Raw genomic sequence first — 15,000 nt, forward strand, 5'->3', positions numbered from 1 at the left:
CAATTTACCTGTGAGGGCAAAGTGACTGTGGGAAGTATTAAAGTATTACAGCACTGCATTCTTGCAGTTCTCGGATACTACCAGTATAATTTACCCAAGTGTGGGCAAAGTAACTGTGGGAAATATTATAGTACTGCATTCTTGCAGTTTTCAGATACTTCCAGTGTAATTTACCCTAGTATGGACAAAGTAACTGTGGGAAATATTATAGTACTGCATTCTTACAGTTCTCAGATACTACCAGTGCAATTTACCCATGAGGGCAAAGTGACTCTGGGAAGTATTAAAGTATTACAGCACTGCATTCTTGCAGTTCCAAGATGCAACCTAGTTAAAATGCATTTGCTGAAAAATTCCAGGATGCATTAGAGCTGCTTTCCTAGTACTGCTTGTGCTCTTGTTATTCCTCATGTTAACCCATTAAAAAGGGGGTTGGAAAATGATTAAGGTGTTTTTTACCTTACAAACACAAGGTATAGGGTTTGACTCTCATGTCAGGAAACCAGGCTAAACCCCAAAAGACCACTGTGGTGTTAGCCTCGTAATTACCTATGAACAATGCTAATTAATGTGCTCCTGTGTTGCCCAGAAACAAAGTGTGGTACTTCAGAGTGGGTTTAGAATAATGGTTTTAAGTCTTTGCCTCATAAATGCAAAGTGCAGGGTTAGATTCTGACCTTGAGTTATTAGCTAGGCTTAAAATAGCCCTTCAGGGCAGTTAGCCTAGTATTCACCTATAAATCTATAAACTGTATTAGAACTTCAGTGCTGATTTCTAATAAGCATTACCTGAACTTGCAGCATCTGATTTGTAGAAACATATATTATACCTTACTTTTGGCACATTGGTACTAGTTGTGCTGTGGCACTTTTACAACACTCCTAGGCAAGCTGTGCGTTGAACTGCTGCGGTCCATAAACTCAAAGTCACACACTGAGAAATTTTACACCTTTTCCTGGAATGAAAAGCATTTCATCAGCCAGTTCATTCCCATCTACCCACCCCGACCCCAGCTTACCCCATGATGCTGGGAACAACACACATACATCCAGTTACCAGTGATGTTGTCAGGAACACAAACCATATATAAGTGGGCTGGCTTCATGCTGCTGTATTTCTTACAGTATGTACAGGGTTACCATAGAACTGTATTGATACACTTTCCTACCAGTATGTTTTGAATGTGCTATCACCATCCAATTTGCAAAGTCTATAAAATGTCTCTTTTTTGTGTCACCCCAGTAATATAAATGATACTAGGCTAGTCATAGACCCTATACTGGGGAGTGGAGTTGTATTTATTCAGTGATCTACTGAAAGACAGGATAGTACAAACTCACTAAGTACTCAGCTTAACTTATGGATGTACCTTAACTCACTGCGTGATACTCACCTTAACTTATGGATGTACCCCAACTCACTGTGCGATACTCACCTTAACTTATGGATGTACCTTAACTCACTGCGAGATACTCAGCTTAACTTATGGATGTACCTTAACTCACTGTGAGATTCTCAGCTTAACTTATGGATGTACCTTAACTCACTGCGAGATACTCAGCTTAGGTTATGGATGTACCTTAACTCACTGCGAGATACTCTCCTTAACTTATGGCTGTACTTTAACTCACTGTGAGATATTCAGCTCAACTTATGGATGTACCTTAACTCACTGCGAGATACTCAGCTTAACTTATAGCTGTACCTTAACTCATCGCGAGATACTCAACTTAACTTATTGATGTACCTTAACTCACTGCAAGATACTCACCTTAACTAATGGATGTACCTTAGCTCACTGCGAGATACTCACCTTAACTTATGGATGTACCTTAACTCACTGCAAGATACTCACCTTAACTTATGGATGTACCTTAACTCACTGTGAGAAACTCAGCTTAACTTATGGATGTACCTTAACTCACTGTGAGATACTTAGCTTAACTTATGGCTGTACCTTAACTCATCGCGAGATACTCAGCTTAACTAATGGATGTACCCTAGCTCACTGCGAGATACTCACCTTAACTTATGGATGTACCTTAACTCACTGCAAGATACTCACCTTAACTTATGGATGTACCTTAACTCACTGCAAGATACTCACCTTAACTTATGGATGTACCTTAACTCACTGCAAGATACTCACCTTTAACTTATGGATGTACCTTATCTGTTAGAAGAATGAGCCATTGCTGCCTTCCTATTATATTTTTCTAACAATACACACCTCTAGGGGGTAGCAGTGAAAATCACATTACATGTAATGAATTTTTCCGATGTCCGTATATCCTACCTAGGTATGATTTGCTAAAAAAAGGCAGTATGACTATTTAATTTTCTTAATAATCCCACAGAACCTTGTCCTTAGAGGATGGCTAGAGGGGAATTTATAGTAGTTAACAAAAATCTAACCAGGAAAAGTGGATGGTTATGTGTTAACTCTCTACATTGAGGTTGTCTGAGATGGATGTGAAGGCAGAGCTGGGTGTAGGTATGACAGTATTTTCAGATACCTGACCGAGTGAGCTGGTTTAGGTTCATCTACTACTGGAAGCGATTTTAGTGAGGACATTGTATTCAGCAAAGTAATTAAATGCAATGAAGGATTTGGGAAAAGGTGACAGCAGGAACTTTACAGAGTGCCTGTTAATATTTCAGTATATCTTTTTGGAACAGAATGGAATCAACTTGATGCTGCTTTTTGAGTACTAAATATGGATTTTACAATATTGTCATTTTCTAATTTTCAGCATTATGATTTGCATTCTAATACTTGCACAACATAAATCAAATTAACTATATGCTCTGCTCGTATACTGCTACAGAGGCTTGAATTATTTATTATGTCATCTGTACTTTATTTTGATGACTGGAGCGCAAGTTATGGGTTAAAAAGGTCAACAGACCATTCCAATTAGATGATTAATAAGGAAGATTCCTACAGACAAATACCTAGCAACCTCTCAGTTTCTGATTAATTATTTTGTTTTCAGGGCTATTGATTTTATTTAATTATTTATTAACCGATTGCACACTTCTGTGGTTATAGTGTGTGAATTCATGGATTGCACAGATATCTGATTTAATTATCATTTGACAGAGGGCCAGAAAAATGTGCAATGACTTTTGTTACACCGCCTTGAAGTAAACTATAGAAAGGCTGTATTTCTCTCCAGTTCATGGAAAGCATTCAGTAAAAATTTGTATGCTTGAATTCAATCAGAGTGTAAGACTTTGGATTCCCAGAAGGTATGAGTTTGTGATGGGTTCTAGAGTGAGAAACTGGTTTTGTATAACTGCAGGGTTTGGTCAGGTGTCTGAAATATTTATTTTACCATTTCTTTATTTTTCATAAAGGTGTCATTTTCTAAACAAGAAAAATTAAAATGTGGTTCAGGTATTGATCACTCAGTTATTTGAGTCCTCGTTGTAACAACAAAATTGTCTGCAGTGGGGAAATGAGCCACTCTGAAACTTTAAACACTTTGGTAGTGGTTTGCCATCATCAGGAAACATTGACAAAACCTGGACAACAAGTCACTTGTACAAAATGGTAAAAAAAAAAAAAAAGAACTGGAGAGCATGTCTTTATCTACAGTTATACATGGATACGGTCTGGTAATGCATAAATATTCCATATTAAAACTGCTAGTAGTCATGGAAATAGAATTCTTCTGTGGTTGAAGATGCATTTGCATAATATAATGAGGTCGGGAATTCTCTCTCATGTACAGGTACTTACAGCTCAAGAAGAGGCTCACTTCCACACAATAGAAGTGTTTTCTGTCACTGCTGTACATTTTATTTATTGACATTTGTTTACCGGACTGGTCCAGCTGGGTGAGTTGCCCATTTTCAGCAGAGTCCTGGGGGAGAAAAGCTCCACAATAACATAAAATGAGGATTAATACAATGAATTGAAGTATTATTCACAACAGTATAAAATAAGATTAAAACTTAAAATCATATGTAATACAATGGTACCAAATAAATAAGGATGAAGGGAACGGGATAAAATAAATACATTTAGTAAGTTGTGAAAGTGTGTCAGAGTATGTAGGCAAGATTTCTTTTTAGATATAGTGACTGGACATGTTGGGTCTGAACAGATATGATGGTCAAGGTTAAAGTAGAATGAACAAAGGTTATCTACAGGGATAATACAGGAAAGAGAGTAATCCTGAATAGGAGAGTTGTAGTGCAGGATAGAGAATAGGATAGGTAATGAGTAATTAGTAAAAGAAGTTAGAACGCTGGTGGGATGATTAAAATGAATATAGTAAGGATGAAATTATGTAGTAGAGGGAGAGATAGGGTTTGATATTAGCTACAGATGGTGGTGATTGATGTAGTGTAAAGGTTAACCAGGAGAGTTACAGAGGCAGAGCCAAGATTTCGTTAAGTGGTCTTTTAGAGTAGTCTTGAAAGTGTGATAGTGGAGAACAGATCTAATAGATTCAGGCAGATAATTCCGTGATTTATCAATACAGTAGGAGTATAGGCTCTGTCCATCTGATTTGGTAGGTTTGTGGATATTCAGAAGATGTAGGTCTGAGAACCTAAAATTTCAGTTAGGGGTGTATGAGGACAGAATACTGTACAGAGATGGACAATTTGTGAGGATACTGATGATTTTAAAGGCAAATTGTAGTTGTATGTTTTAGATGGTGAGGAAGTTCTATCCAATTTATAGTTTTGAGAGTGGTACAGTGGTGCTTACAAGAAAGGTTGATTGCTGCACATTTTGCAACTTTATTGTAACATTGTTATATTTTTTCATTAGTGTTGTCTGAGAGTACCATACAGCAGTGAAGGGAGAAGATATACAAACGCAAGAGTACTTCTAGCTGATTTGGTAAATATGTTTTTAGTGTCCCCTTGATATGAAGTTTGGGAATTTTATGTTAACATCTGTTGTCACCCCTATTACTTTTGTATGGGAGGAGACTTCAGTGGTGGCATTGTTAAGGTAAGACATTTTAATGGTAAAGTTTTAGGAAAGAAGAATAGTAATTTGGTTTTATTTGGGTTGAGCTTAAGTTGATATTTGTGGAGCCACTTTTCTTTAGCCAAAAGTTCATCCTGGGAGATTTTTTGAAGGTGTGTAAGGCTGTTGGAGGAGCATATAAGGTGGACTCATCTGCATATTGCGTTAGCAGGCCTTGTTGGGTGGATGAGTAGAGATTGTGAGTAGAGATTGTTGGTGAGTATGTTAAAGATAAGGGGCCAAGGGTGCAGGCTTGTGGTAACCCATGGTTACAGGGAAGTATGGAGAGTGGGTAGAGTGCCATCTGGCTGCTTGTTGCCTATTGGACAGATAGCTGTTAAACCACTGTAGGACAGGATAAGATATACCAAAAGTGGACACTTCTAGAAAAAGTTTACTATGGCCGACTGTATTGAAGGCTTTTGAAAGGTCTAAAAGCAAGCAGGAAATTAGTTTACCATTGACTCTGGCTTGGTTGACAGCTCTGTGAAGGTGAGGAGTGCAGTATTGGTGCTGAGGTGTGGATGAAAGCCATGGTGGGGTAGGGGTGAGGAGCATAACAGGCATTCATGAATACATTTTTCTAATAATTTAGAGGGGGCTGATAATATTGCAATGGGGGTGAAATTTTTCAATCCTCTTCAGGATTCTCCTTTATGGTGTGTGATTTTTTCTGGAGGTTAGGGAAGTATGCTTCTTGGATGGATCTGTTTATGAGTGTAGAAATATGAAGAGTGATACTATCGACTGCAATTTTAAGGTATTCACATAAAGCATTGTCTGCTTTGGTGGAACCTGGTTTAAGTTTCTTCAGGAGTTGTTTTACATAGAATGTTGATGAGCGTTTTAAGTGAGAGTAGACTTACAGGTCGTTGGTTGTCGAGAGAGATTATTAGCTGATGTGGGGAAGTCCTTGGTGAGGGATGCTAGGCTAACTATGATGCATGTGTTGAACTGAGTGGCGTTTTCAAATGGGGTGTTGTTGGGGGATGGATACAGAGTAGGTTGCTGACTAAGGTGCTGTATTTCTTTGATGGATAACCAGAATTTTTGGGATTCAGTTTATTACTATTTTAAATATTCGTATAGTAGATTTTCTTGTTTTTTCCATGTTTTGTCTCTGTTTGTCATTAAGTATTCTACTGTTGTTGGAGAGCCATATTGCATTGTTACTTTTTACTCTTTTAACTCATGGAGGAGTAACACTGTTTAGTGTACTTAAGAAAATTGCTAAATGTGTTTACGTCTTCATCTAATGGGATAGTTTTTAGGATGTTCCAGTTTAGACTTTCAAGGATACTGTTGAATTTATCTGGGTTAAAGTTAGAGATGTTACAGATGGTTTTGAGGATTTGCTGTTTAGATAAATTAGTATTAATATGTTGGGAGGTGATCACTTAGGGAATTTGAGAGAGTACCTGAGGAGGTTAATTTGTTAGGGTCTGAGACTAGGATTCAATCAAGTGCTGAGTTGGTTATTTTACCTGGGTACGTGAGGCTGTTAACTAGTTGTTTTAAGCTGAAAAGGTTTATACTGGATTTTGGAGAAGCAGAAGTAAGGGTAAGCTAGTTAATGGTGACATCCCCGAGTATTACTTTTTCATGTGAGATGGCTGAGGTGGTCCCGTGTATTATATTTTCAAGTGCTGTTATATTGTCACTTGGGAGTATGTAAAGGGCATTTATGCATATTGGTTTATGACTGCTACTTTCTGGAAAGTGATGGAGCTTCTAGACTACATAATGATTTTAAACAGGAGAAGGAATCAGGCATACTCACCACAGGTAATTTTTTTCATTTTTGAATTATCTTAGCATCTGCAAATTCTTTGATTGGGACTGAATATAACATAATAGACATCTTCCCAGATGGTGCAACATTGAGACTATGGTTTTAGAGTTCATACTGTGGTAGGGACTGCATATCTATTGGTGATATACTTTACCACTTAAATTATTGGGTGACTTAAGTTTAATGGGAATAACCTGCTAGATTTGCACAGAATGAATACCATCTCTTCTAATCTGACAGCGGATCTGGCTGTTCTCTGCCTATAAAGCATTGATTGTGTAGGTTACAGTTCAAAGGCTACATTCTTTTCTAAGGATCTGAATCTTAGAAATAAGGGGAGGTTTTTTTTCTTTTTCTTTTTTTTTTTCTTACAAAACCAATAGTAAGTCACTGAGTTGTTAGTAAGAGCTAAACAGGAGAAAGCATATACACTGGGACTGCTGGTAGTAGAGAGAGAAAGTTTAAATGATACCAGATTAAAGTCTAGTGATTTTTGAAAAAAAAGGGTGCGTGAGACCAACGTCTGGAAGTTGCCTAGAATATCATGCTCAAGTGGATCAAAAAGGTTGATATCAAAGTCCTCAAGAAGAATGTTTCCTATATTTAAATTATTGGGTGACTTAAGTTTAATGGAGCTTCTAGACTACATAATGATTTTAAACAGGAGAAGGAATCAGGCATACTCACCACAGGTAATTTTTTTTTTTTTTTTTATCTTATCTTAGCATCTGCAATTCTTTAATTGGACTGAATATAACATAATAGACAGATTCCAGATGGTTGACATTGAGACTATGGTTCATACTACAAAATACTACAAGGTAGGGATAGAGGTATATAAAGAATATGTAGGAGAAACCAGTTAAGGGTTTACCAAAGCGCTGTGAGCTCACAGAAGACGGACGTTTGGCTGAAACAACAGCAGTTTTAGTACAGGTTGGACTTTTAAGATGAGAAATTAGCCTGTTTGACTTGTAGTCATCCATTTTAGAAGAGAACACAATTAAATTACAAGCTAGAGGGGTTTGAGAAGTAAAACTCAGCCACTTCCAGTCATAAAACCACAATGATCTGTCTATAATATATTATGTTAGGGAAAGAGGTACTAAAGGTAGGAAAAATCAGGTTTTATCCAAGTTTCATGCTTAACAATGATATAAAGAGTGTAATATAGCATCCATGCATGAAGATGGTCTGCAAATGCTGGCAATGTTCAGAAAGGCAAACTTAAATCCACACAAAAAAATTACCAGTATGCTGGGAATGGAAACCATTATTGTTAGCATGGAAAAATGAGTAACAAACAGGATCAAGATAGCTTTCTGTATCACCTGAGAATACTAGAAGCCACCAGATTAAGGTAAAGAAGATGGACAGGATCTTTATTTACAAGCTTCATTGTAGTGGTGGTACATTTCTGCTCAAAAAGAAGTCAGTGACTGCAGAATAACATTTTAAAGTAAATAAATGCAACGTATTGCATAGGTGGAATGTATGCGAACCAAGAGTTAGGTATTATTAACTCTTTACAAGCATAATGATTACTAGTATGCACTCGGTACAGTATGAGATACTCATAATATTCCTATATCTTTAATGTGTTAGTACCTATATTTTTATTATATGGTTTAGTATTTTTCTTATCTTATGAAGGGTTTAAAATTCACTGACTCAATAACGCTTTCACAGGGACAACCTAGTGTGATTATTTGTATATAGTAATATTCACCTCCTGCAAAATTAATCAGATAGAGTTCTATACTGTAAAAACCTACATCACTTGTTATAAACAGGTCATTTCTGCTAAACAGCCACAGACATCATCAAGCATAGCTTTGTATTTACTGCCGACTGCAGAGAATTTGGGGAGTATAGTAGAACTGCAGGTACTGATTTGGGAGGGGAAGTGGACATTGCTGGTGTTATAGAAACATTTGCCAGTGGCTAGAGAGGGATGGTACATGGACAGCTCAAGGTGGAGGCTGTTTATGAAACACACAGAACAAAGAAGAAGAAGGGGGTATATTTATATACATGGTATGATTCAAACATGAGATCAGAGAAGAGGAAAAACAATATCACATGAGGATGTGTAAAGGAGCAGGTAAGGTCACGGCTTTGGGTAAGTGCCCTAGTGGCTTTAAGGAGGAGATAGAGTGTTGCTATTGGAGTGAGGAGCAGGGGTTAGTAGCAGTCTAAATAAAAAAGGGTAAGGCTAGAGAGGAAAAAGAATGTTACTCCTTGTAGGGGAGGATGGAGTAGACAGGGTAATAATCTTGGGTGAGTACCTGTTGTTCAATCAGTAGACACCTCTAGGAAGGAAGATGGAACACTTAGGAAAGAGATGAACCTGACAGGTGCAGACTGGGACATGTGATTGTGACCAGACGATGATGCAATTTTAACATGATCCAGTTTTATGAATGGACTGCAGGAAAATTTGATAGTGAGGAGAAGATACCTGTAAATGTGATCTAAATGGATTCAATAAGTCATTTGATTCAGCCCAGGACAGGCAGCTCAGAAGATGCAGAGGGGATGGTAGCAAGACTGAGGGCCTGGACTGTAACATGTTCAAAAGGAAGGACACAGAAAGTTTTAATGAAAGGGACAGTGTCATGAATAAGGCAAGTGATTAGTAAGTGTACTGCAGGGTATTTATTTCAGACTTATAAAAGGGAATGGTGACATCATCAGCTCTTTATCTCATCTTGCAGAGAGGTACAGCAGTGAAAAATGTGAGAATAGGAAAGGATTTGGACCCAGCTGAATTTCATTGCTTGCAAATGCAAAGGACTGCACTTGGGTTACATTAACCCTGTTGTGAAGTATCATCTTTGTAAAGTGCAACAAATGACTGAAGACCACTAAAAGGATCTGGGCCAGGAGCAAATGGAGAAGGCAGTGGCAAGGCTTAACAGAATGCTGGGGTATATCTTTAGGAAGATATACTCTAGGTCACTTTTCATGTCACTAGAGTCCAGAAGAGACACCTCGGGGGGGGGGGGGGTGATATAGGTGTGCAGGACCTTGTTGGACAGATGTGAAGGGGGTAGCCTGAACAGGTAGAGAGGGAGGGAGGAGGGTGACTGTAAGATTGTTGGGATTAACTACTCCTTCAGCCATTAAAGTGCTTATCCAAAAAGATAGCTTACATGTGGAATGGACTTCCAAGAATGAGTGGTTGAGAGGGAACCCCTGGAGGTATTCAAGAGTACAGGGGCAGGTGCTGAAAGGAAGAGAAGGCAGGCAATAGAGATGGTAGCATGTTGAACACATTTAAAGGACTGAATAGAGGCAGATTATCGTATTGTTTCAGTCAACGTAATCCAGTGCAATTTGCTGTTGTGTTGTGATTAAATGGTCCAACTTGAAGAAACAAATTTTCTATATGTTGATAAACTAAAACATGTTAGCAGTAATGATGCAGATATAGTTTCATGATAAAGCCTTAGCAGTATAAGAATTATAGCTACATATCAAAGCCCCTTCCACTCTGTTGATAATAGTAAAATACAGAAACATAGTTAAGAAAATGCCCACAAATGAATGGAACGTAGAAGCTTTAAAGCTTGTTTAGGAGGCCATGTCCACAGAATCTGTTTTTTTGATTGTATAATTTAAGCAAGTTTCCAGTCACTCAGAAATGCTCTGACATTTAACTGTGTTCCTATGGAAATGGTAGTGCTATTTGGAGAGTTACTTTGTATATGTACCTTAAACCTAACCTGTTTTTCAAGAACAGATTTCTTAAGCAAAATTTGTGGTCTTCATTTTCCCAGCTTTAACTGCCAGACCATGTGACTATAGGCAATCTTCAGTCTTCCTGAACTATTTGCAAGGCAATTTCAGTCTGACTAGCAAAAGTTCCAGAAATGAACAAACTATCAGCATGTGGATAGTGTTGACTGCTTGGGTATTTGCAAAGGTATTTTTTTTAAGAAAAGTGCCACGTGTAAGTAATCTTAAGACTGAGCCTCGCCCCTTAGTAGTTGTCATGGGGGGCTACACCTGCTGTTGTCACCTTCTTCTCTTGCACTATTTTGTTGAAATAATAGGTGAACAAAGCAGCAGTACTAAATGGAGGTTATAAATGGACCAGTTCGCTTATCTTGTTAAATAAAAACATATTATAGTGTGTGATTTATATCTGGCACATTAAGAGGTATATACGGTTTTATTATTTACATAAAAGGTTTACACATTTGTTTATGGGTTGCAATGAATTGCTTCGTCATTTGTGTTTTAAATATATATATATATATATATATATGTATTATATGTATATATATATATATATATATATATGTGTAATATATATGTGTGTGTGTGTTTTATATATATATGTATATATGTATATATGCATATATATATATATGTATATATATATATGTATATATATATATATATATATATATATATGTATATACACATATATGCACACATGCACGTGTGTGTTTGTTTGACAGATAGTCGTACACTTACTGAACTGAACTGCAACTGATCAAGCGTAACTGTACAGACATCAACAAGAAAAAAAAATGAAAATAAATATTTTTTTTTTTGCAGGGGACAAGCCTCCTTCACTCCACACAGCCTTTGCTATGTATATATACCAACTCTGAAATAGCACTAAAGTGGTGAAGAAAAGGCATATTATCCACTCTCTACTGTACATTGATCTTACACATGAGAAAAAATTATGTAGGTCTGGCATTTACGACCTGCTACTTATTCTGTTATATATTTTTTATGCATCATTATGGAACATACATATAAGGAACTCTCTTCTATCTTGTATATAATCTATGGTCAACTTTATTGCTTGCCTTATATTTTACTTATTTTCTTTTATTGTATTCACAAATTGTACTGCTTTGTTATTGTCTTAATATTTGTAACCATATTGAAAGGGAAGGTCTACAAGAGGGTAGTGAGACCAGCTATGTTACATGGGTTGGAGACGGTGGCACTGATGAAAAGACAGGAGGCAGAGCTGGAGGTGGCAGAGTTAAAGATGTTAAGATTTGCACTGGGTGTGACTAGGATGGACAGGATTAGGAATCAGTATATTATAAGGTCACCTCAGGTTGGATTATTTGGAGACAAAGCCAGAGAGGCAAGATTTCATTGGTCTGTGCATGTGCTGAGGAGGGATGCTAAGGATGAAGCTGCCAGGTAAGAGGAAAAGAGGAAGGCCTAAGATAAGGTTTATGGATGTGATGAATGAGAACATGCAGGTGGTTGGTGTGACAGCAAGATGCAGAGGACAGGAAGAAATGGAAACATATGATCTGCTATGGTGACCCTTAATGGGAACATCTGAAAGAAGAAGTTTGATTTTTTAATTCTGATTAATGTGTACTGTGGAGCTTTTCTCCCCAAGCCTCTGCTGGAAATGGGCTCATATCCAGTCAGACTTTCCCATTAAATAAATGTTAAAAAAGTAAATAAAATAAATCTGCTAATTTTTCATCATTACACAGAACATGTTTTTTTCTATTTAAAGAAATGAACTTCAGCCACAGCAATGACACATACACATACACACACACACACACACACACACACACACACACACACACACACACACACACATATGCTATATACATACACACACACAATCTATATATATATATATATATATATATATATATATATATATATATATATATATATATGGTTTACTATCAAAATCAAGAATCAAAATTCTTCGTGTGTTTACTTATCCGAAAAGAAAAAAGTTATTTCATCAAAATGACAACAGCATTAATGTCGATAATTTGCAATTCGGTATTATCAACATTACCTAGGTGACCCTGACTTCCAGTGATTTTCTACACATATTTTGTAGGGGGGTGTGACACCCCCCCCCCCACATATTATATATATATATACTAACCCCAAGATTGCAGTACAGTGAGGAAAAGGGTAAATTTCACGATCCCCACTGTAGTGCAATCTCCAGTCAGAACGTTGACCTCATATGAGCGAATGCACAGTAGCATTCGCTAAGGTGGATTTGAACATTTTCAGATTGGTGTTACGGAAACTGGGATCCATGCATTCCACCATCCCAGTTTTGCATAACTACCATTCCACATTTTGATAGTAAACCTATGTATGCACACACATATATTCATATACAAATGCATAGATTAGATGCAGATATGCCTGTATTTAATTTATATATATATACATATATATATATATATATATATATATATATATATATATATATATATATATCTGTATATACACATATATGGGTTCAGGACACATGCTCGACTAGCAAATGTCCGAATCACAAAACATCGAACACACATACACGAAAGCACTTAACATCGAAAAGTGCTTCCATGTATGTGTAGTTAAAAAAAATAATCTACGTTTTTGCAGGGGGGCTATGCCCCCCTGCACCCCCACACCCCCTACTTTATTATTCTCACTCCACGATCACACTACAGTGGGGAAAAGGGAAGTTTCCCTTACCCTTACCCACACTGTAGTCCGATCTATGAAACAGGCACACATACACGGAAGCGCTTGTCGATGTTAAGCGCTTTTGTGTATGTGTGTTCGATGTTTTGTGATTCGGACATATGCTAGTCGAGCATTTGTCCGGATCCCATATATATATATATATATATATATATATATATATATATATATATGTATATGTGTGTGTGTGTGTGTGTGTGTGTGTGTGTGTGGTGCATACATATATTCACAAAGTGCTCATTAAAGCATCAACATTGTAAGTCCTGAAAAACAAAATAAAATGTAAAGCACTGCAAACTGTATAGTGAACGAAAGACCTTTACTCCACAAAAGCACCTCCATTTTATACAATATTAGTGAGAGTTCATCAGATCAGAATTAACTCAGAGCAATCCTTAAATAGTATAAATAAGTTAATCACGTCAGTGTACTTATAAATTAGAGATGAAACATTAAATAGGTTTTGTATTAATAAAACACTAATAAAAGCAGCAAGCACAAGTTAAGGTGCTAAAAGTCTTTTTTGAAAACACTCATAAAACTGAGTCATGCCACCAGTAGTTCTTGTAGTCCAGTCTGTTAGACATATCACCCCATTTTATAGCTTGAAAAATGGAGTCTACAGCATAAAAGCTTGGATTCAGAGAAACAGAAAATGCACTGTGCAATCCCGTTTCTTGCAGGAGTGTTCAATGTGTTATGAGAGAATATTAGTTAAAGACCATTTTAGAGTTAGCAGCAATAAGAAGGCAGCGGCCTATATCACTACGGTAATGTCACTGGAAAAGCTGCATGCAAATACAGCAGTCCAGGGGAATGACTACTTCCTGAGAGCCTTTCACAGGCATTAGAATTGCACAGTACAAAGATTTATTATGCCTCTGTATTCTACATGCGCTGTCTGAACAATGACTACCGATAAAGGAGTCTCGTTGAGTGTGGAATATGCACGGGTAATCTATGATACTGGAATTATCTTCTTCTGTAAATTTAGAATATAATTTTTTTGGTAACGTTTTAAACCAGAGGATATTAACCACATTCTCTAATTATATTTCTGAAGATATTTTATGTATTGTACATCCCAGGCTGCTAAATTATTCCTTTAGTGTGCATTTTTGTTAGAGAAGTGTTTCCCATTTACTACAAATGGCTGTTTGATTGCCTTGTTTTTTTTTTCCTGAAAATGTTTTTAAGTAATTTACATAGGTTTTTAAGAATATACTGTCAGATGATTAATAGTCTTCTGTTCTGAAGCAAACTTTATTTTTATAGTGTTAGATCATTATTGATGTTTTAGTAATGCAGTGATGACTTTGTTAGGATTTGTTAGTTTTTTTTTTGTTTGTTTTGTTATAAATTATAAGTTGATTTATTTTCTTAGTTCAGTTAGAATTAGATCTATTTTGTCAGTAAGCTAGTTTTCTAGCTGGATAGTTTCATTTAATTTATTTGTTTTAATTTAAAGTTTCAGTGAGGGGGTTCATTTTGTGGTAGTATATTTTTGTGGAGCTGTTTGTGAATTTTGTGTGTGCAGTATGTAAATTTGCTTTTTACATCTTAGTGCCTGGGATTTTTTTTAGGTTTTCATTTGGGGGTTATTTTAGGAGGGCTAGAATATATTACAGGTGTCAGTGTCTACCTTTTGCTTATGGAGTGTGTACACTTGACTGCAGTTTTTAGCAGATACCGTATGTGTTGTGAGTTAAGGGAACT

General features: G+C 36.7%; 1 protein-coding gene across 1 annotated transcript in view; it reads left to right on the forward strand.

Annotated features, from left to right (window-relative positions):
• TTC9 (tetratricopeptide repeat domain 9) overlaps positions 1–15,000 on the forward strand; it is a 664,779-nt gene that overhangs the window by 86,683 nt on the left and 563,096 nt on the right. The gene's annotated exons all lie outside the window — the stretch shown is intronic.

The sequence above is a fragment of the Protopterus annectens genome, chromosome 6.part0 (genome assembly GCF_019279795.1).
Source record: "Protopterus annectens isolate FY-2018-M chromosome 6.part0, PAN1.0, whole genome shotgun sequence".
Taxonomy (NCBI): Eukaryota; Metazoa; Chordata; order Ceratodontiformes; family Protopteridae; genus Protopterus; species Protopterus annectens.